Source organism: Lissotriton vulgaris, chromosome 10 (genome assembly GCF_964263255.1).
Source record: "Lissotriton vulgaris chromosome 10, aLisVul1.2, whole genome shotgun sequence".
Classification (NCBI taxonomy): Eukaryota; Metazoa; Chordata; class Amphibia; order Caudata; family Salamandridae; genus Lissotriton; species Lissotriton vulgaris.
Window position 1 is genome coordinate 902,899,791 of NC_141698.1, and position 24,342 is coordinate 902,924,132.

At 44.9% G+C, this 24,342-nt stretch overlaps 1 protein-coding gene across 1 annotated transcript in view; it reads right to left on the reverse strand.

The window, feature by feature from the left end:
• Window positions 1-14,631, reverse strand: part of LOC147688983 (calcitonin gene-related peptide type 1 receptor-like) — a 2,326,554-nt gene extending 2,311,923 nt beyond the window's left edge. Inside the window, exon 1 of the mRNA XM_086941876.1 lies at window positions 14,053-14,631. The gene's annotated coding sequence lies outside the window, so the exon portion shown is untranslated. The remainder of the gene's footprint in view (window positions 1-14,052) is intronic.
• Window positions 14,632-24,342: the final 9,711 nt, after the last annotated feature.

Genomic DNA, 24,342 nt, shown 5'->3' on the forward strand with positions numbered 1-24,342 from the left:
GTCACTTTTATTTTGGTGCCTGGGTCTATTTTTTGTCCCAGTCCTACCCGGCTTACCTGAATTTATTTCAATCATACAGCGCCAAAAAAAACTCCGCGAACGTTAGCTTTATCGAGATAAACAAGCATAGCATAATATAACATCAGTACTCAGAATGAAAATCCACACAACCAGGCATCAGCATTTATATAACTTCTGATGACTTCCCGTCTCATCATAATAATTTTCCGGATATCTTTGCCATGAGTCACATCTTAACATCTGTCAGCATCAATATTGAAGGGTATGGATTGTGATTATTCAACTACCACTTACTGAACATATCACACATATCACCGCTTCGCCAGACTCCAAACAACGTACTAGTGTGAAAGTGTGTGAGATTAACTCAACGAGTTCAGCATATTCCACCAGTATAACTGTACGTTTTGAAATAGTATTATTCATTTTTTTATGTATAAACTGTGCACTACAAAACTGAAACTACCGCCACCTCTGCATGTACTAATAGGTGTAAAACAGGATTCATGGTCACATTTATTTGTAAAATAACCCAAATATGAACCGTCTTCCAAGTCAGTTTCGGACCTGTCTACTGCCCATTAGAATGCATGCCTTTTCTTTTTAAAACAATAAAAATCTTGGGGAAAATAAAAAAGAAGGTGGCAGTGGCAACATATTAAATTGCATTGACCCACAAGAGCCACTCTCTCATTTGCCTTATAATCCGCTTATAATCATTATTATAACATAGAAGCTCGCGACAGTGGTGTAACAAACCTTGGGGTGGGGGTGGGGTGTAAAGGGCATAGAGGCCCCCCTCGCCCCAGCCAAAGTCATGAGCTTTCAGGCCTGCCCGTGCACAGTGCTAGCGGGGGTCCCTGGAACGTCCCCCCCCACCCCCCATGAAAGCTGTTGATACGACACTGACTCGCGACTTGAATTCGCAATAGATGCAGTACTTAACAGTAAAATGTACTTAAGAGTTGGCTAATGAGGAAGACATAGTCGGGAGTGCCAGGGATTCCAATCTCTCTAATTTATCTTTAAGTAGGAGAGTTTGCTGCAGCGCTCTTTATTCATTGCCTCCTAAAATTCCAAGTGTCATATGTGAAAATAAATCTCCTTCGGGTTATTTTGGTTTTGAGAATTCATATCATATCTGCCGCAGAACATTAATGCAAGCCACATGTGTGTGCGGAGATCTGAAAAACGCATGTGCATATATGACTGCTACTGTAGGGCAGGAGTGCAGTAACACGGACTGCTGTCCAGGGCTGCACATTTCGGCTCCCTTGACCACTCTATATTAAGAAACAGGGTTCACGAGTAAAGTGGGCATGTTCGAGTGTGATTTTTCTCCAATAAATGTAGCCAAGCGGAAGCAGGTTTCTGAGCCTCGATTGAATCCATATGCCCAATCTTACTTCATTGCATGCCACGTCATTTTAAAAGTCCCCGGATTAATAATTCAGCATGAACAAAAGCTGAGTAGAAAAGCATGCGCTGGTGTCCTCTTTCTTATACTCCAAGGGAACTGGTCCAGGAAGTAATGACAAGTTCACATGTCCTCCCTACTCTGGGGACGCAGCCACCTAGTGGGAGAGAGTTGCATCTATGCTGTTCAAGAAAATAGTCACAATTGTGTTCAGGGGAGATCAAATCCTGAGATTAATTACATAGCATGTTTAACATTGGCTGGCTGAAAATATAGCCTGCTATGTTTTTTGTTTTTATGTAATTCGGTGTAGGCATTCCTCTATTGGTAAATTAGAGAATAGGACCATGTGATGCATATGCACAAGTCTTGCAATTGTGTATTTTATGCAGCCACTGTCCACTCTCTGGCATGTTTACTGCTTCAGCCTGCCTTTCAGCGGTGACATGCACCACACATAGCAGAGGGCTGTCAAATCTAGTAAAACAAGTTCTATATCCTGCTAGAACCTGGTAGTGTTGACAATTACAATGCGCCTCTAGGTCTCTGTAAGGTCAAGATGTACAATATATATTTACAACCTGGCATGATCTTCAGATGCGGTGTGTCTGAGACCTCGGCATGATGAACACATGGAGGTTACCTTTCGAACCAGACATGACCTGCAGGGAGAGTATGTCTGCAGAACGTGATATGACCCACAGATGCAGTGTGTCCGAGACCTCGGTGTGATGAACACGTGTAGTGTACCTTCAGCCCTAGAAATTACCTACACATAGAATATGCTTGTAGCACATGTCATGATCTACAGATGCAGTGTGTCAGAGACCTCAGCATGATAAGCACATGCAGTGTACCTTTGGAACCAGACATGACCTGCAGAGAGAGTATGTCTGTAGCACATGTCATGCCCCACTGATGCAGTGTGTCTGAGACCTCAGCATGATGAGCACATGCAGTGTACCTTTGGAACCAGACATGACCTGCAGAGAGAGTATGTCTGTAGAACATGTCATGACCCACAGATGCAGTGTGTCCGAGACCTCGGTATAATGAACACGTGAAGTGTACCTTCAGACCTAGAAGTTACCTACACATAGAATATGTCTGTAGAACGTGGTATGACCCACAGAGGCAGTGTGTCCGAGACCTCAGTATAATGAACACGTGAAGTGTACCTTCAGCCCTAGAAATTACCTACACATAGAATATGCCTGTAGAACGTGATATGACCCACAGATGCGGTGTGTCTGAGACCTCAGCATGATGAGCATGAGCAGTGTACCTTTCGAACCAGACATGACCTGCAGGGAGAGTATGTCTGCAGAACGTGATATGACCCACAGATGCAGTGTGTCCGAGACCTCGGTGTGATGAACATGTGTAGTGTACCTTCAGCCCTAGAAATTACCTACACATATAATATGCCTGTAGCACATGTCATGATCTACAGATGCAGTGTGTCAGAGACCTCAGCATGATGAGCACATGCAGTGTACCTTTGGAACCAGACATGACCTGCAGAGAGAGTATGTCTGTAGCACATGTCATGACCCACTGATGCAGTGTGTCTGAGACCTCAGTATGATGAGCACATGCAGTGTACCTTTGGAACCAAACATGACCTGCAGAGAGAGTATGTCTGTAGAACATGTCATGACCCACAGATGCAGTGTGTCCGAGACCTCGGTATAATGAACACGTGAAGTGTACTTTCAGACCTAGAAATTACCTACACATAGAATATGCCTGTAGAACATGGTATGACCCACAGATGAGGTGTGTCTGAGACCTCAGCATGATGAGCATGAGCAGTGTACCTTTGGAACCAGACATGACCTGCAGAGAGAGTATGTCTGTAGCACATGTCATGACCCACTGATGCAGGGTGCCTGAGACCTTAGTATGATGAGCACATGCAGTGTACCTTTGGAACCAGACATGACCTGCAGAGAGAGTATGTCTGTAGAACATGTCATGACCCACAGATGCAGTGTGTACGAGACCTAAGTATGATGAGCACATGCAGTGTACCTTTGGAACCAGACATGACCTGCAGAGAGAGTATGTCTGTAGCACATGTCATGACCCACTGATGCAGTGTGTCTGAGACCTCAGTATGATGAGCACATGCAGTGTACCTTTGGAACCAGACATGACCTGCAGAGAGAGGATGTCTGTAGCACATGTCATGACCACTGATGCAGTGTGTCTGAGACCTCAGTATGATGAGCACATGCAGTGTAACTTTGGAACCAGACAAGACCTGCAGAGAGAGTATGTCTGTAGAACATGTCATGACCCACAGATGCAGTGTGTCCGAGACCTCGGTATAATGAACACGTGAAGTGTACCTTCAGCCCTAGAAATTACCTACACATAGAATATGTCTGTAGAACGTGGTATGACCCACAGATGCAGTGTGTCCGAGACCTCAGTATAATGAACACTTGAAGTGTACCTCCAGCCCTAGAAATTACCTACACATAGAATATACCTGTAGAACGTGGTATGACCCACAGATGCGGTGTGTCTGAGACCTCAGCATGATGAGCATGAGCAGTGTACCTTTGGAACCAGACATGACCTGCAGAGAGAGTATATCTGTAGCACATGTCATGACCCACTGATGCAGTGTGTCTGAGACCTCAGTATGATGAGCACATGCAGTGTACCTTTGGAACCAGACATGACCTGCAGAGAGAGTATGTCTGTAGAACATGTCATGACCCACAGATGCAGTGTGTCCGAGACCTCGGTATAATGAACACGTGAAGTGTACCTTCAGCCCTAGAAATTACCTACACATAGAGTATGCCTGTAGAACGTGGTATGACCCACAGATGCGGTGTGTCTGAGACCTCAGCATGATGAGCATGAGCAGTGTACCTTTTGAACCAGACATGACCTGCAGGGAGAGTATGTCTGCAGAACGTGATATGACCCACAGATGCAGTGTGTCTGAGACCTCGGTGTGATGAACACGTGAAGTGTACCTTCAGCCCTAGAAATTACCTACACATAGAATATACATGTAGCACATGTCATGATCTACAGATGCAGTGTGTCAGAGACCTCAGCATGATGAGCACATGCAGTGTACATTTGGAACCAGACATGACCTGCAGAGAGAGTATGTCTGTAGCACATGTCATGACCCACTGATGCAGTGTGTCTGAGACCTCAGTATGATGAGCAAATGCAGTGTACCTTTGGAACCAGACATGACCTGCAGAGAGAGTATGTCTGTAGAACATGTCACGACCCACAGATGCAGTGTGTCCGAGACCTCGGTATAATAAACACGTGAAGTGTACCTACAGTCCTCGAAATTACCTACACATAGAATATGTCTGTAGAAAGTGGTATGACCCACAGATGCAGTGTGTCTGAGATCTCGGTATAATGAACACGTGAAGTGTACCTTCAGCCCTAGAAATTACCTACACATAGAATATGCCTGTAGAACGTGGTTTGACCCACAGATGCGGTGTGTCTGAGACCTCAGCATGATGAGCATGAGCAGTATACCTTTGGAACCAGACATGACCTGCAGAGAGAGTATGTCTTAAGCACATGTCATGACCCACTGATGCAGTGTGTCTGAGACCTCAGCATGATGAGCACATGCAGTGTACCTTTGGAACCAGACATGACCTGCAGAGAGAGTATGTCTGTAGCACATGTCATGACCCACAGATGCAGTGTGTCAGAGACCTCGGTATAATGAACACGTGAAGTGTACCTTCAGCCCTAGAAATTACCTACACATTTAATATGCCTGTAGAACGTGGTATGACCCACAGATGGGGTGTGTTCGAGACCTCAGTACGATGAGCACATGCAGTGTACCTTTGGAACCAGACATGACCTGCAGAGAGAGTATGTCTGCAGAACGTGATATGACCCACAGATGCAGTGTGTCCGAGACCTCGGTATAATGAACACGTGAAGTGTACCTTCAGCCCTAGAAATTACCTACACATAGAATATGCCTGTAGAACGTGGTATGACCCACAGATGCAGGGTGTCCGAGACCTCAGCATGATGAGCACATGCAGTCTACCTTTGGAACCAGACATGGCCTGCAGAGATAGTATGTCTGTAGAACGTGATATGACCCACAGATGCAGTGTGTCTGAGACCTCGGTATAATGAACACGTGAAGTGTACCTTCAGCCCTAGAAATTACCTACACATAGAATATGTCTGTAGAATGTGGTATGACCCACAGATGCAGTGTGTCTGAGACCTCAGTATGATGAGCACATGCAGTGTACCTTTGGAACCAGACATGACCTGCAGGGAGAGTATGTCTGCAGAACGAGATATGACCCACAGATGCAGTGTGTCTGAGACATCGGTATGATGAGCACATGCAGTGTACCTTTGGAACCAGACATGACCTGCAGAGAGAGTATGTCTGTAGAACATGTCACAACCCACAGATGCAGTGTGTCCGAGACCTCGGTATAATAAACACGTGAAGTGTACCTACAGTCCTCGAAATTACCTACACATAGAATATGTCTGTAGAACGTGGTATGACCCACAGATGCAGTGTGTCTGAGATCTCGGTATAATGAACACGTGAAGTGTACCTTCAGCCCTAGAAATTACCTACACATAGAATATGCCTGTAGAACGTGGTTTGACCCACAGATGCGGTGTGTCTGAGACCTCAGCATGATGAGCATGAGCAGTATACCTTTGGAACCAGACATGACCTGCAGAGAGAGTATGTCTGTAGCACATGTCATGACCCACTGATGCAGTGTGTCTGAGACCTCAGCATGATGAGCACATGCAGTGTACCTTTGGAACCAGACATGACCTGCAGAGAGAGTATGTCTGTAGCACATGTCATGACCCACAGATGCAGTGTGTCAGAGACCTCGGTATAATGAACACGTGAAGTGTACCTTCAGCCCTAGAAATTACCTACACATAGAATATGCCTGTAGATTGTGGTATGACCCACAGATGGGGTGTGTTCGAGACCTCAGTATGATGAGCACACGCAGTGTACCTTTGGAACCAGACATGACCTGCAGAGAGAGTATGTCTGCAGAACGTGATATGACCCACAGATGCAGTGTGTCCGAGACCTCGGTATAATGAACACGTGAAGTGTACCTTCAGCCCTAGAAATTACCTACACATAGAATATGCCTGTAGAACGTGGTATGACCCACAGATGCAGGGTGTCCGAGACCTCAGCATGATGAGCACATGCAGTCTACCTTTGGAACCAGACATGGCCCGCAGAGATAGTATGTCTGTAGAACGTGATATGACCCACAGATGCAGTGTGTCTGAGACCTCGGTATAATGAACACGTGAAGTGTACCTTCAGCCCTAGAAATTACCTACACATAGAATATGTCTGTAGAACTTGGTATGACCCACAGATGCAGTGTGTCTGAGACCTCAGTATGATGAGCACATGCAGTGAACCTTTGGAACCAGACATGACCTGCAGGGAGAGTATGTCTGCAGAACGAGATATGACCCACAGATGCAGTGTGTCTGAGACATCGGTATGATGAACACGTGAAGTGTACCTTCAGACCTAGAAGTTACCTACACATAGAATATGTCTGTAGAACTTGGTATGACCCACATATGCAGTGTGTCCGAGACCTCAGCATGATGAGCACATGCAGTGTACCTTTGGAACCAGACATGACCTGCAGAGAGAGTATGTCTGTAGCACGTGTCATGATCCACAGATGCAGTGTATCTGAAACCTCGGCATAGACAGCAAGTGCACTGTTCCTTCAGATCCAAACATGACCTACAGATAAAGTACTTCTGTAGAGCGTGGTATGGCCCACAGGTGCAGTATGTCTGAGACCTTGACAAGATGAGCATGAGCAGATCCGGACATGACCTACAGATACAGTCTGTAGAGCATGGCATGCTCAATAGATAATGTATGTGTGAATATATGCACAATCTGGCATGAACATCACATTGCAACTATAGAACCGGGCATGGACGACAAATACTGGTCTGAACAAACAGTGATGATGAACATATACATGTCTGTAGAACCTGACGTAGTTAACAGATAATAAATACGTGTACATCTGTATAACCCGGTGTGATAAATTCATACAGCATGCTTTTAAATCCTGGCCAGGAGAACACATACAGTATGCTTGTAATCTTGTCATAATCAAATGATATTCCATGTTTGTAGATCATGACATTGTATATTTTCAGAATGTGGTACTATCAACAAATGCATTCTGCTTTTGGAATCTGGCACCCTCAACAGATGCAGTCTGCCTTCAGACTCTGACATGCACAACATATGGGGGGCATTTGGAAACTTGAATGCGCGAAACGGATACACTTCAGGGCACGGACAAAGTGGATAGTTGCCCAGGGCACCAATCTCCCAAGGGACCCCCTTGGAAAGGGTTTTTCTCTAGATATCCCTTTTGTCTCTCCATCTCAACCTCTTTTCTCTCTCTCTGCTTACCTCTACCTCAGACTCTGCCTCTCGCTCTATCCAGTGTCATCTTAAAGATTTTGGGGGGCCCTGCCAAGATATATTTTGGATGTTTTATGTCACTCCTTTTCTGAAAACTGTATGCATGTTTCAATATTGTTTGGCATCATGCTTGCTTGAATAAGCAGAAAATGTGTAAGAAAAAAATAGTAGTTGCAAAGCAGGCCCCAAAAAATGCCCTGGCCGGGGCCTAAGAAATCCGTAAGATGGCATTGAACATATGCAGTGTGCCTTCAAAAACAGCCATGCTTTACACTCAACACATGAAATATGCCTTCAGAAATAGGCATGCTCAAAACTCAAGGCACAGCATACCTTTGCAGACTAACATGTTCAACAAACACAGTATCCTCCCGAGTTCTCCAAGCTTAAAACATCTTGTAAACATATGCAATCATAATTCTCAGCATATTCTTTAATATTCACAATGCCTTCTGAACCTGACATCCCCAGGCACATGCAGTAGACTGTGTGATGTTCACGTGATTAATAAACGCATCCTGCTCATGCCCTACTCACAGAATACCTGTACCCCCTGGCATTCGACACATCTGTCTCAAGTTGTGTATTACAATACACGAAAACCAACTGGTAACATTGGTGGAGTACCTACCCCCTGAATACCAGTCATGCCCCTTTCATATGTGAATGCAGGGTGCTCTGTACTAAACACGTGATGTCCTTTTGTGAACTACCCGTGAGCAACAAATTAGCGGTTCAGTCTTTCTGTGAACCCTGGCCTTCAGCCAATCATGGCGCTCGAGGAAACGCAGACGGTAAGATCCGTATCTTCCTATAGTGAATGGTGTTCTTCACGGGCTGATTCGGGGAGTCAAATAGCAGGTTTAAACTGCCCAAAGCTGCCATGCAGCATAACTTCTTGCAGTAAACAATACCAAGGTAACTCTGGAGGTCAGGGTCTGTGCTGTGGTGAGCCTATTGAAAATGGATCCCACGGCTTCACGTGAAGACCTTTCAGTAGCCCAATGTGACTTTGTGTTCCCAAGTGTGAAATGACATTGTTTTCATTAGACTATGTTTCACAGACCCAGAGGCGCAACTTGAGCCACATTTCGGGGAGGGGGGGGGGCGGGGGGGCTAAGAAAATATTTTTTTTGGGGGGGCTAATTCTTCCAGTCATAGGCAGAGTGGAGATGCAGGGGCTCTAAGAAGGACTGAAAAACAAAGCCTCATTAACAAGCAAACGGCCTTTTAAAGACCTGTGAAGTAAACATGTGTATTTGTAAAGTGCACTTATCACCCATGGGTCTCAAGGCACTAAATAACGGATGGTTATTGTTACCTAACTCAATGGTACTCATTTTATCGACCTCAGATGGATGAAGGGCTGAGTGAACCCACTGTGATTTGAACCTGTGACCATGAGGTCGAAAACAGGCCCCTGCAGTGGATGCATTAGTCCACTAAGCCACCAGACCCGGCTGTACTCGGGTGCGGATATGTGGGTGCCCGGGAAGCTGTCTCAGTCCGGGCTGCCACACTCGATGGGGGGGCTGAAGCCCCTTGATCCCAATGGGCGTTGCACGCCTGCACAGACCTGTTAGCCAGCTTGAGGGGACAATAGTGATAAAACTAAAACTGCCTGCTGGCTTGCAATAGTGCAGGCCAAAGGTGTCATCTAGAGTGAACTGTTGGGCTTGGCCCAGTCTGCCACATTGTGGCACTGACTGTCTAATTTATGGATGAGCACAACAACACCTTTTTATTAATTCAAGATACAATAAAAATTACCATGACCCGCGCTCAAACTAGTCTTAAGCATTGAGGACCTGGAATAATCTGAATAGTCACACTTTAGGGAGTGTGATGGTTAATAGTTGTTTGGTTATTGTCATGGGCAGCACTGGCAAGAGAAATTCCTACAGTGGCCTATTGGAGAGGGCCCCGGCACTTATTTTTTTTTTAATTAAACGCTGAAAGCATTATATACGGATACCAAAGCTTCTATAATTCCTAATAATACTTTAGCCAGGGAGATAGATGCCAGACGAGGTACTCATCAAGGGTGCCCAATGTCTCCCACTTTATTTCCTCTATTCATAGAGCCTGTAGCTAGCCATATTCGTCAAGACCAAACTATAACTCCCCCTATTTCAGGAGCTCCGAAGAACAAATTATATGTGGATGACATTGTGGTATATTTAGTCACTGATGGATCAAATATTCAGAGTGTGTTAGAAATTACCAAATTTACAGCAATCATTGGCTATAAAATTAACCAGAAAAAAATCATAAGACTTATTGTTTAACTGTTCTCCTGAGATTCTTCCAGCCACAATGCACATGGTGTTTCAGGCAGAGCACCCTATTAGATGCTTGGGTATTAAAGTGACTTCAAATTTTAATGATCTATTCGCTCTAAACAATGCTTCCTTACTTGTTATGGTTTGTGCGCTAATTAAAAAATGAGGAAAACTCCTTCTTAAGATCAGAGGCCGGATCTTGCTGATAAAAATGAACCTGTTGCCTCTATTCTTGTACGCTTTTTCTAATGTCTTAATTAGAATTCCTAGATCCTTCCTTGAGGCTATTGATGTAGAAATATGTACATTCGTCTGACAAAGGAAATGACTGTAGGTCAAACTATAAATTCTTCAAATATCTCAGGATAAAGCCGGTTTGGCACTTCCATGCTTTAAAACCTTTTATCGAGTGACTTCTAAGCTGGCTAACTACAGCATCCAAAAAGGCACCTTCTGCTGACAACTTTTTTTTGCTTGATATGCTAAAAGAATCCATAAATGATCCTGGCTTCTTTTTACGGATTCCCAGATTACCAAAGCGAACAAGCTAAAAGACCCCTCTGGTCGTGGTGGACCATTTAAATCTTACTTCCTTTTTTCCAGCCACGCATGAAACTTGATTCTTGTTCAGGACTTGGCTTGAGCCTTGGTTGATCTACTCTCAGTCACTGGCGATTCTGTTTTTTCGGAGCCTTAAGGATTTTGTTTGCAATAACAAATTAATTACTTGGTAGATATTAAGTCAGGAGAATCCATCAATTATCCTGACACTTTTTTTTAGGTTCACTCAAATACAGCACTTTTGTTTCGGCTACCCAATAGACGAAAACAGAAAACGGTTAAAATCTGTCTGACCTCATTTATCCCCTGCCTATCAGCAGCTGGAAACTGGTGTAAAGTTTGACTTCAACATTTAGGTCTGAACTTAGTTTCTGCCTACATAAGTAAAATAGCTACTATCACTGGCTGCAGTATAACTTTAGCACAAGGAAATTATTAGAATCAGCTTAGCAGAAAAGCTATTTGTGCTGCTAGTTCAAGTACATGGCTTTTTTGTAAGTGGATGACATAATACTCCTGATAAAACTGCGAAGATGTACAGGGGCTGACGAAACCCAGGGTCTCCAACCAGTGGCTTGTGAGCTACTGTAGCTCTCCAGCTACCTCTGAGTAGCTCACCAGTATGCAGCCAAGTTAAAAGAAATTAGAAAGCTTTTGTTTGGTTGAATCAGTATACCTATAAAAAATTGAAATTATTCAACACTAATAATATTAGTAGCTCTCAATGCGTTTCATTGAACATAAGTAGCTCTCAGTACAGAAAAGGTTGGAGTCCTTATTTTTTCATATGGGGGTTTGAACCTGGAGACTGGCTTCATTTGATAGTCACTTGTCCCAGACTGGGAGTATTCTGGTCTACTACCTTTATTGAAATGGGAAATCGGATGGGGCAGGTAGTCATTCCCGATCCGCTGGGAGCCTTTTTGGAACTCAATCCTGTTTGAATAACCCCCAACTAAACCAGCTTCGGTTCATAGATACTCTAGAGGCAAAGTCTGTAATATTAGCAAATTGGAAGTCAACAAAAAAAAACACTGTTGATCAGTTGTGCAATAAAATGTGTAAGGTTAAAAATCTTGAGAACCTGTATGGAAAGAGAGCAGGCACCAATAAGCGGTTAAATAAAATGTGGCAGAATTTGAAATGGGGGGCTTGGGCGTAGCATTTGAAGAATGTCCACCCTCTGGCAGCTTCGGGCATGTGATTGCCCAGACCGAGTGCGTGCAGGCGAGGTGCCTGTCTTAGAATCCAGAGGTTTCAACCTCTGCATTCTAATTGCTTGCCAGTTGGGGGTCCCTGTGTGAGGTAGGTGGCAGCTCTGTAGTTTTGGTGCCCCTCCCACCCTCCCTTTAGTTTAGGTTTTGGGTTCCCTATGTTTTGGATTGGGTTACAGGGTTTTTCAATGAGTCTTATTATTTTTTCTGGCAGGCAGATTTGGACGGGATTGAGGAAGGCAGGAAAGGTTGGGGCATGCAGAATAGCTTAGGACAGAGGGAAAACAAGAGGAATGAGGCAGGAGATAGGAAGGGGGACAAACTGAAGGGTTGGGGACGAGGTTCCAATATGGAGAAAGCTCATGGGGATCAATAGGGGGATATTTCATGGGGTAGGGGTGGCGGGGGGGGGGTTACATTCAAGTTGTGTAAACCTTGATGGCACTATTGTAATTGTATTGTTTGTTGCTGAAATAAAAGGGACTTTTTACCCCCATCGGTCTGTGTTGTAATTTATTGCCCCAAGAGTAGATAAAAGTGAATCCAGTCGGTAGCGGGCTATTCAGCCAAATACGGAAGATAAGAGATTGCAGTGCCATGTGAGTGAATGCCTATGATATTAATTTCTATGTTTACATTGTATTGGAGATATGTGTTTACATCAATCAGTGGTCTGATTTAAGAAAGGGTACTATTTCAAAGAAATGATGCAAGCTCATAATGTTGTTCTTTGAGAAGAAAATTGTCAGCTGTGTCTTACTGCAGCGCATTGTGGCAACCTCGTGTCCCCAATGCAAGTCTAGCAAAATGGTAACCAGAGTCAGGAAGGGTCCTGGCTGGACCCTTGCAAGGGCTAGGCTGAAGACGAGGAGCTGAAACTGCTGGCATTCACGCAGCACCTGTGCTCCTGTGAAATGGGTGACGCCGAATAGAGCTAAACCCTGCACATACTAAAATGTCTCGGCATACTTTTATACTCACCATGCAGATATCGTCGGTTCGATTGGTGGCGTTTTAGGAAAACGTAATGACTGAATCGTAATCCGGAGAGCAGAGGTTTAAATACGTAGGTAAGAGCGGGCTGTTACTGGGTGATCAATTCATCTGATATCAGGACCCTTCTTATACACTTATGCAATTATGTAAACAGAAAGGGTGCACCGTGGGACACTCGCTCTGTTTACGCTCTGGTGGTGACGTAACATATTCTGTCACCGGGGGACTCGGTTCAAAGTTCAGCTGGCTCGTTCCACCAAACTGTGCAATGTGGACAAAAACAATATCTCCACCTACCTTGAATCTGTCAAGGATTGAGAGCACCTACAGGCAATTCACTTTCATAGAGCGCTACATTAAAGCACCCCCGTTACTTCGTGTTCGAGTGTTATCCGAATTCCCATCTTCTAACCTTTAAGACTCCCAGGCATCATCTGTTCTTTCTGTAAATGTAGAACTAAATGTGCTAGAATACATTCAGCATGCGCTCTTTGCCCTCGGAATTTATAAGACGCTTTTCTGGCCGTATTTCCCCTACATCTAAATGTTGGAGTCCAGTTAACCAATGAACTGCTTTCAGTGTATATCTTCAGTCCAAAATAGGCAGATTTCAGAGACTCGCTAAAAACACGCTCTAGATTATGTTGCTAATGCGACCCGTACAACTCATTCCGCGGTCTCCGCGTCCGCCGATATCTCGCCCTGCTGTGGCAGCAGATAAACGCGGCAAGTTCTATTTTTATTTCGTTTGCCCAGCACTACGGGGCCTAAGACCTGCACGCGCTATAAAACACAGCAATGAACTTCCTGGATTGGAAGTGGTCCCTTTGGAAAAGAAGGCAGGAGTGGCCCCTTGTTTAAATGGATGTGGAGCAAAGTGAGGCTGCCCCGCCAACGGCAGATGGGTGGGGAGGGACAGCGGGAGTTCCTTTCCATCCATGCCTCTTTTAGATAGTTCACATGTAACGCCACATTCTCCCACATTCTGAGTTAAAACACACACACTCGACTGGGCACCATCAGAGTGACCCATACCTATGTATACGTTTGACAGCTTACCATCTCTCCGCTCTGAGCCTGGGGCGTGATGCAGCAGGACTCCTCCAGTGATGGGTGGCTTGCCAGTCTTCAGTGCCCGACTCTCCCTCTGCTCTTCGGGCCCTTTGCTGTCTGAATGACAGCGGGCGCCCCTGGCCCACGCAGTACCAAGGGCCCCAATAAGCCCCGCAGCTGGCACACCTATCAGAGCCCGAGGACAGGTGACCCCCCAAATGCGCAGCTTGGCATGGACCAGCCCGCTTGCCAGAGAGCAGAGTTTCGTCCAATCCTTATGTCCTATGGATGTTCCATGGTGCCCAGCGCATGGGATGGCGGGGCGAGGAGGCAGGTGGCTGTGAGAGGGACAGCCTCACTGTGCCGTAGTACAGGAAAACAGCTTCTGAGAGGGCGACGAGGAGGCAGAGCCAGCCGGTTGAAGCAGCATTCACCTAGGCACTCCTCGCGGGGCTGTGGACACCTCACTGAACAGGACGGGACATTCTCCCCTCCGATGTGAGCCGCCTCCTCCCTCTCCTCTTCTCCTGCTCTGCCTCCACTCACCACCCTCCAGCGCGCATATATAGCGAACAGCACACGTGTGCCCGTTGAAGGGTTCATTCATGCATCCGGCGCTCACAGGGATTGCAGCGTGGGTGTGCGTAAGAGGGAGGCAGGCGAGGAGGGGCGGCTGCCATTGGACCGGCTGCAGCGGGGGCTCACCGAGACATATGCTTTCCTGATTTATGCGAAGAGGAGGAAATCTACTTTCTGGAATCCAGACCATGGTGCGTGTTTTGAGTAAAACAATAAAAACGAAATAGACAACATCCCGAGGGACACACTTTCAACAGTCACCAGACGCAAAAATGGAACAGCGAAATTGCAGATCTCTATCTGTTTTTATTAACCAAAGCTGTTTGTGGTGGTTTTAAATATCAGAGAGGGGAGGCAGGATGTTGCTACATAAGTGGCATGTATGTAAAACACTGCACTGCTTGCCATCATTTAAAACAGCAGACACCGTGCCGGGCCACTCTCTCACTCACTGACTGTGCTCCCAGCCGAGACCTCAAGCGCACACCTGCGCGCAGCATCTCGTTTATTCCGCGTTATGGAGCCCATTGTGAGAGCCAGAAGGCGGCAACACCCGGCTGAGCACGTCCGCGGAATACATGGGCCATACAGTAATTGAGAAATGGCCAGTTCATGCTTCCTAGGAGCAGACTCCAACGGCGGTTAACCATTAAACGAACTAATTTAATTTAAAAGGAAATCTATTAACTTTCTGTAACTTGCTGCGCCATTTGCAAACACTGGGGTCAACAAAGTGCTTCACCGACTATCCGTTTTGTAACGCAACTATTTTTTTCCAACAATTTTTCTTAGGCCACGGCAGGACGTTCCATCTAAGAGTAGTAAACAAACAACAGTGGGCAACACAGGTGCAGGTTATGTTATTAAGCGCACGCTCGCGGGACTCTTCGATTTCTGACTGGTTGTAGTTTATGATATTCCTAGAAGGTGCTAGAAGGACTTGGCTAGCCGCCACCTAAGCGGCTGCGTCCCGTGCAGGTAAGGCGGTGGGGCCCGGTTGTGGGCGGGATTGTCGATGGACGATGACACGGGAAAATTAATTATTTAATTTTCTCTCATTATCGTCCGTCGGAACCCCCCCCCCCCCCCCCCCCCTCACTGGGCCACACCGCCCACCACTCTCACCTGCATGGGCTGGCGTTGCACCTAAGCGTCATTAAATATTCCAATTCACCAGTGATATCCTCCTATTGAGAGCAGAAAGGACAGGCAATGTGGCTGAGCCCGTCCACTCAGAGGAGAAAGCATTGAAATGTGCAGTACCACAGGGCTCTCCATTGAGCCCTACCCTTTTTAATATCTATATGGCACCACTTGCATTTCTAGTAGAGTCGCTCGACATCACAATCGTCTCGTATGTGGATGATACACAACTATTGTTGACCAATGAGGGTGACTTGTCCTCTGCTAAACAAACATTTGCATTGTATCTGGTAGCAGTGATGGACAAATCAGACAAAACAGAAATACTGCTGTTTAGCCCTGGTACTATTCAGGATGGACAGGTGCCTGGCCTAGCACTGGAGTTCCCTCCCCCAACCCCCTCCCCACAAAGAGGTTTCTAGGAACCTGGGGGTTATGTTTGATAATCAGCTCCCTTTTAAAGCCCAGATAGCTTGTGTTGATACCGTGTCTCCGGATCCTTCAAATGCTGAAGGCATTCCTGGACCTCCTGTTATGGGAGGCATGGAAAGCAGTGGTTAGAGCACTGATTTTGCCCAGTTTGGATTACGCTAATGTGCTTTACTTGGGTACTCTTGAATATCTTTTGGATCGCTTGCAGATGGTGCAGAATACTTCAATCTGGCTGCTCTTCAAATTGCCTAAAAGGTCGTCTGTTTTCCAATTTAGAGAACAACGGCACTGGCTGCTGGTCCAAAAGAGAGTGACGTTTAAAGCCTTACCAATGGCGTATCACACCATTTACAATACTGGACCCAGATATATGAATGAGAGGATCACTGAATATTGCTCAGATAGGACCCTGCGCTCCAGGAATGCACAGCTGACTTCTGTTCCTCATTTTAGAAGGAAGCAGCGGAGGTGGCTCCTTTGCGTTACTGGTTGCCAATCTGTGGATCTAACTTACACTGCAGACAAGAACCCTTACAGATAAAGCAACATTTCGAAAAGCCCTGAAGACCCACCTGTTCAGGCAATAGGTCTGCTCACAGTCTGGTTTCTGTGGCAGCACTGGACACTCTTTGAGAAGCTGTGCACTATATAAATCAAATTATTCATTCATTCACATAGCACCCACTGGAATGCTGGAACATAATAACTTACGTACAGTAATTAGTAAACACCAGTAATATGGCTCATTATAGAAGTACAAAGCTGCAATGTTTTGGGCAAGATTTAAAAATGGCACAACCATGAGATCAAAGAGGGACAAACACTCAAAGGATTTGTTGTTTTCGCCTCTCACCAAAATGGTGACAACCTGACAGTTCAATTATGAGTCATTCTTCTACAGGCCCCTTCTACTTGGTTTGATTGTTACTGCTCTATCCAGGGCTAATCAATGATTTCTGACTGGAAAGGCCACTGGTACCCTGGTCTATATGTGCCAGTCTTGACCTTTCCATTTTGAAGTCCATGCTGCGCGAAAAACCTCCTGAGGCACAGCCGGGAGACTTGTTGTGTTTTAACCTTGTGTCACTTTTAAAAATTGTGTTGTTTTTTAAATTTACCTTGCTTAGGACGCACATTAGACTGCGCTGCCCTCACATTTTCCGCCGCTATCCTGTGCAGCCGAGTAGGTGCTGTGGCGGTGGAGTTAGTTTTGGCCGCCATATTGGGGGTAGCCCGGGATCACCGCTCCAGTGGTTCGGCCGCTCCCACTTCAGCTAGGTATTTAAAGCCCGTCCTTAGCCTCGCGCACAGACTAATTGCTGCGCGAAAAACCTCCTAAAGCACAGCTGGGAGACTTGTTGTGTTTTAACCTTGTGTCACTTTTAAAAATTGTGTTGTTTTTTAAATTTACCTTGCTTAGGACTGGAGAACCTGATCTTATGGGCCAGGCAGGGCAGAGCACGCCTAAAATCTCAGGGTTCACCTAGCTTGGCAGACAGAGACACGAGACACTCTGTTAGGCGTAGAAAAGCAGATTTATTAGCTGCAGCTAAGCACAGTTGTCCTGTAAGTACACCAATGGTAGGTTCTCAGGAGACGGCCACTTCATTCCGTGGTGCACAAACTATTATAGTACACAAGTTTACAATGCCAACTCCCAAAACATACAAAACTGACAAATAGGAATAATTTGAAAACAAGCTATTGAATGTCTAAAACACACCCTTCTTTCAGACCCTGTGTGCTCTCCTCCCCTCAAGTTAACCGCATGCGCGCTAGCTGAATTCCGCTCGCACGCTGGTTTTTAAAAAAATGCACTTTACATGACGAGCTGGGCTCGTCATCAGCGTGCGAGGAGGCTACGCCATGACGAGCCCAGCTCGTCATCAGCGTCGAAGGGGTTAATCAACACTAGTGCCCGTAATTCAATTTGCATGTGGTAGAACATGTTTGAATGCTTCAAAAGATAATTTATATAACAAGAGAACACACGAAGAGAATAGCTAAGGTCAGTTAAACAAGATAAAGTCAAGAAGAATGGTGGGACCCAAACAGTGGAGTAAGACATGGATTAATCAGTCTAGAATTGGATTTACAGACTCAGCAAACCCTGACATCGTTTTTCGTAAACATGTGCAAGAGTTACTCTTTAATGAGAGAGACACGTAGCAGCTGAAAAGGCAAAAACATTGCATTCACCACATCCGCCGTGCTGCCTGAGTGAGGCAACACAAAATGGTGGTTAAACACAAAATGGCGGCTAGATACGAAGCAAAGCCGAAAACCAAATAACCTCAGACCCTCCTTTTGCCACACTCAGGCAAAGTACAAAAAGACTCATGTTAGTCTGAGTCGATATCAATGGTCATGAGGTCATTGACTTGTTGCTGCAACATCATTATAATATTCTCTGTTTTCTGTGTTACTGGCTTAGAAACACACACAGTGGCACAAAGTCCGCAAATGGCTGGACCACCCTGTAAACAAAGACAACAAGAAAAGATGATTGCTAGAATCGCTCCAAGGAAAGTTAACACTTTCCATCCCCATGTGGACAGTAGTCCCCAAAACCATCCCATCACAGACCAATCTCCAGTGTCCTGATGATTGGACTTGGAGATGACATGTAGCTTAGAAATGGCTTGGTATACTGTAGGGGCATTAACAGGAACGTAAATGCAGCAACTAGACCCAATCAATTTACAGACTCCTCCTCTATCTGCAAGGACAATGTCTAGAACCATTCGGTTCTGCAAAGTCATAAGGCGATCCGCCTGAAGTTCAGCTGTCAAATTACTCAATGCTCCAGAAGTTAGGTTTACGGTAGCATCGACCACACAAACTAGGCGTCTGATGTTTCTGATATTAACCATTGGACCCCAAAAAGGAAGAAACCCTTTCAGAAAATCTCCTCCCTCTTGTCTTCCGCATCAATAACCCCTCTACCAAATCTTTTTCTATGGTGATCTGCAGGAGCAGTATATGTCGGAGGAAGAAGAAAGGCTATATAACATGTTCCCGAGAAATATGTGGGAAGCCATGTATAAGCTCTGTCGTGGCAGATAAAGTATGTACCTTGAGATGGCACTAACGGTGAAGAAATCAAGGGTGTATAAACGTATCTGTGGGAACAATTACTCTTTTCTTGCTTAATTTTGGTATTCTGGCCATTTATTTGTAAACAAAAATTACCTCTTTGGGGTAAAACCCAAATTGGTGCAAATCTCTTCTGTTTAACCTTGTCAGTAAGACTAGTGATATAACGAGTCACGTTCCATCCATCATATGCTCTCTTCTCATCCTTGGAAATTTTACCAATATCAGCTATTTTTGCCATGGTCACTATTCCCTTTATCGAAGGACTGTGACTGAAATCCACTCCACCATTATAGGACCCACCAGGAGGATATCGGAGTTGGTTCTGGTATGTATTAGACAACATAGCCAGATAAGCCCAAGCAGAACCTTCATACGAAAATGGAAGGATTAAATACGGCATCCCTCTCTCTGTATTATGTGGTAAGAGCCCACACACCCAACAATCAGTAGTATTTACTACCAGTTGATGCTGATGTAACAATTGGATAAATGAATTGTTGAGATATTCCATTCTTCTCATCTGCTCATGGTCTGGGAGTGAGTAAAATTTGTGCGGAGAAATAGTAGTAGAGGAAATCAAAGAAGTAGAAGTAGGAACAGGTGTCAGCTGTATACTGTGCATGATCCATCCTACACATGCTAATAAACTACATAAACATACTGAAATACATAATGCTACGCCATAACGACTGAATAATAATTTCTCATAATGATTTCTTTTCATTATCTTAATATCATTCTCTTTTCCTGCGCCATCCATTACTCTAAAGGCGTTGCTCACGATAATCTTCCTTAATCACTTGGCTGTGATTGTTAGCCACCCTATGACACTGAAAGTTCTGTTAACCTAGTCACTATTCAGGTCACAGCCTAAGACTCCTACCATGACCCTGCAACTTGATGGATAATGGAAAAGGAATGTTTTTCTTTTTAATAAAGGCAAAATTATAAAACACAGAATTTAATTGTCTTTAGGCAACCTTTTTCTTAGTTTGTACCGTGTCTTGCCACGTATCGTTTGGTCCTTAAACAAAGTCTCTGGATCCGATGTGTTTAGTCGTAGGTGTGAAGGTACAGCTTCCTGCAAAACGTTGTCGTCCTCTTTCTCAGAACTAGTCCTATCCAGACGTGCACTGCTGTATAGTACAAATCTGGGTACTTTCTCACAGTCACTATCACCAACACCTTCTCGGACCCACTGGTCATAAGGTAAAGGTAATGGTACCCTTTTGGAGTGCACGCCGTGGATCCAGTTTTTCTTTCCGACAACCTTCACTGCTGTACGGGTGGTTAGTAGAACTTGTCTCGGCGGCCCCCAACGAGGTTCCAGATTATTTTTCCTGTGGAAATTCTTCAGACAAACCCAGTCCCCAGGTTGGATAGAGTGTCCTGGATCTGAGGAGGCCTCCGGCAAAGCGTTTTGGACCTGTTGACGAATAACACGCAATTTAGTGGTGAGGTCATGCAAATAATCAACCAACAATGGATACGGAATGTCTGAATATTTCTTGGGTCGAGGGACTCCCCAGACATTGGCTGGGCGTCCAAAAACAATTTCATATGGGCTAAGCCCCAAACAAGAGTGGACAGTCGTTCTTGTTGAGAGAAGTGCCAAAGGCAAGGCATCAGGCCAGGAAAGGCCTGCGCTGGTCTGAATCTTTGCTAACTTAAGTTTGAGAGTGCCATTGTAACACTCTACCAAACCCGCTGACTGAGGGTGGTTTGCCGCATGAAATTTCTGTCTAATACCAAGACCCACACACACCTTCTGCATAATTTGACCTACAAATTCACTCCCATTGTCACTCCAGACCAAACCAAACCTCGGGAAGAATTCCTTCAGAAGGACTTTGGCAGTAGACAAAGCAGTATTGTCCTTTAGGGGGTATGCCTCTATCCATCTGGAAAAGGCACAAACCACCACCAGGACATACTTAAGATTGTTGAAACGTTCCATATGGATGTAATCTATTTGCAGTACCTCAAAAGGATACGTAGGGGGAGCATAGTGACCTGCTGGAGTTAGAGTTCCCTTTCCTGGATTATGCATCAAGCAAACGATACAATGCTTCACTACATTTTCTGCACATTTAGGAATACTTTCATTCTGCCATACTGTAGCTAGGAGTTTACATATACCCCTTGCATTAATAAGGGCTGGTCCATGAGCCATAGTAACTACAGGTAATACATACGCATCTGGTAACAACCATCGCTGATGCTCTGAGAATTCCGTCCAACATCCCATCGTATCCAACATTCCCGTACTCTCTCTCCACTTACTCAATTCTTTCTTGGTTGCCTCCTTCTGAATCATTTTCACACTCTCTACTGTGTCTTCACACATACCAGCATCTACGACCCATCTTCCCGGTCCTGCAAAATAACTTCGACTTTCAACATTTTGTGCCGTTTCCCTCACTATTTCATCCGCAAATGCATTTCCTCGACCCACGTCTTCAATAATCTTTTTATGCGCACTACACTTCACAATCGCTATTTGAGTAGGCAAAGCAAATGATTCAAGAAGGTCAGTCACCAACTGGCCATGCTGTATTTTAGTGCTGTGGGAGGTAAAGAATCCTCTTTCTCTCCACAAACGGCCGAAGCTATGGGCAATGCCAAAAGCGTATTGACTATCTGTATAAACAGTCACTCTCTTTTCTTTCGCCAACACACATGCTCTCGTCAACGCAATCAACTCTGCAGCTTGCGCTGAATTCTATAAAATGCGTGCAGTTTCTACTATTGTATGTAGAGTTGTAACAGCATAAGTGCTGTCGTCTCGCCATTAGGAAGCTTGAAACAAGACCCTTCTACCCACAGGATCCCATCTGGATCCGTAAGTGGTGTATCTTTCAAATCAATTCGACCTTTAGTTTCTTCTTCCGTACGAAGAAAACAATCATGCTGATCTCGTACATTTTTCTCATCCAAAACAGGCAACAATGTTGCTGGATTCAGAACATTACATCTCCTGATATGTATGTTACTAGCCAAAAGCGTCAACTCATATCCAGACAAACGGGCACTCGTTAAGTGCTGGGTTTTTGTCCTGTTCAAAAGAGTATCTACTGCGTGTGGCACCATAACATTAAGAGTATGATCCAACACCAATCCAGCAAATTGACAAATGGAAATCGCTGCTGCCGCTGTTGCTCTAAGACAACTGGGTAATGCCTTAGCGACTGGATCTAATGTAGCCGAAAAATAGGCACATGGCCTTTGTTTATCTCCAAATTGTTGTGTCAAGACTGATAATGCACAACCTTCTCTTTTATGAACATAGAGTGTAAAAGGTTTACTGTAATCTGGAGTACCCAACACAGAAGCCGAACACAAAGCAGTACGTAAGTCAAAAAAACTCTTTTGACATTCATCAGTCCAAGGAAGAGGTTGGGGCGTATCTTTCAGAGTGAGTGCCAACAAGGGTTTAGCTAGTAAGGAAAAGTTCGGAATCCACTGTCTACAATAAGAGGTAATGCCTAAGAAAGCACGCACCTCTCTTTGTGTGGATGGTACTGACATTTGCGCAATTGCATGGATACGTTCTGGGGTCAATCGCCTTCCCTCCTTCGACAAGAGATGACCTAAATAGGTAACCTCTTGGCGACAATATTGCAACTTAGAAAGTGACACTTTGTGGTGTAGATCAGACAAATGTCGCAAAAGTGACACAGTCGCATTCTTACAGACATCTTCTGAATCGGCAGCCACTAACAAATCATCCGCATACTGGATAAGAATAGCACCTGATGGCAAAGAAAAGATGTCAAGCTGAGATTTTAAAGCTTGACTATAAATATGGGGACTCTCACAATAGCCTTGAGGTGCACGTTTAAATTGGAAACTTCGGCCTCCGAAAGAGAAACCAAAGAGATCCCTACTTTCCTCAGAAATGGGAATGCTAAAGAAAGCATTTTTGAGATCAATAACCGAAAACCAAGCTGCCGAAGCAGGAATCATAGTAAGCAAAGCAGTAATATCTGGAACAATGGGAAACTGAGGGACAACAATTTTGTTGACCTCTCGGAGATCTATCACAAAACGATACACAGGTGGCTGAGAAGGATCAGTACGCTTAAGAACACGCAGAACAGGACTATTACAAACATTTCCTCTGGTCTCCTTGACCACACCCTTCTGAACCAAGTCATGAACAATAGCCAACAAAGCCCTCTCACCATCGTTAGAGATTTTGTATGGTGTAATACGTGGTAACTTAACATCAGGCTTCACAGTAATCACATAAGATGGAATTTGAAGCAAACCAACATCATTCGGACCTGTAGCCCAAAGCGTAGCAGGAAGCAAACGCAGTTCGAGTGGCAGTTGGTCTTTAGATACGTACATCGAAGAAGTCAACTTATCACCTAAAGTAAGATGTACACCAGAGGGTGAGCAATACAATGTGGCATGCAAACGTTTCAATAAGTCCAAACCCAATAAATTCTCTCCGCAACCCGTCGTCAAAAGAAGTGGAGCTTCTAAATCGTACGGACCAATAGAAATAGGCAAAGGACAAGAAATAGGGTTGCTAACTGGAGTGCCAGAGAATCCTACAGAAACATTTGTTAAGCCAGACAAAGGTGCCCCAGGGAGTTTGGAATGCATAATAGAACTTCTCATTGCACCAGTATCCAAAAGAAATGGTTCTGTAACACCCAATGCTACAACATTAACATAAGGTCCATCCTGATCCACTGGAACTGATACGACTCCCTTACTCTGTCTATGGCTGTCCTAGCAAGTGAGCAAATCAGCATTCTCACTATCTGTGCAATAATCGTCATTGTAATATTGTGCAGACTGAGAATTCCGCTGATCAAAGTAATTTGTAGAGTCCTGAGGGGGAGAGGGACGTCGTTCCTGAGATGACACACCACGCCCTCACCTCTGGACACTGACCGAGAATCTCCACGACCCCGTGGCGCTAATGATCCGCCATAACGCTGCAACAAAACCGGACAACTATTCTTAAAATGACCTTCCTCTTTACAATAGGTGCATTGATAAGGACCCAACGGAAATCGCGGAACTGGA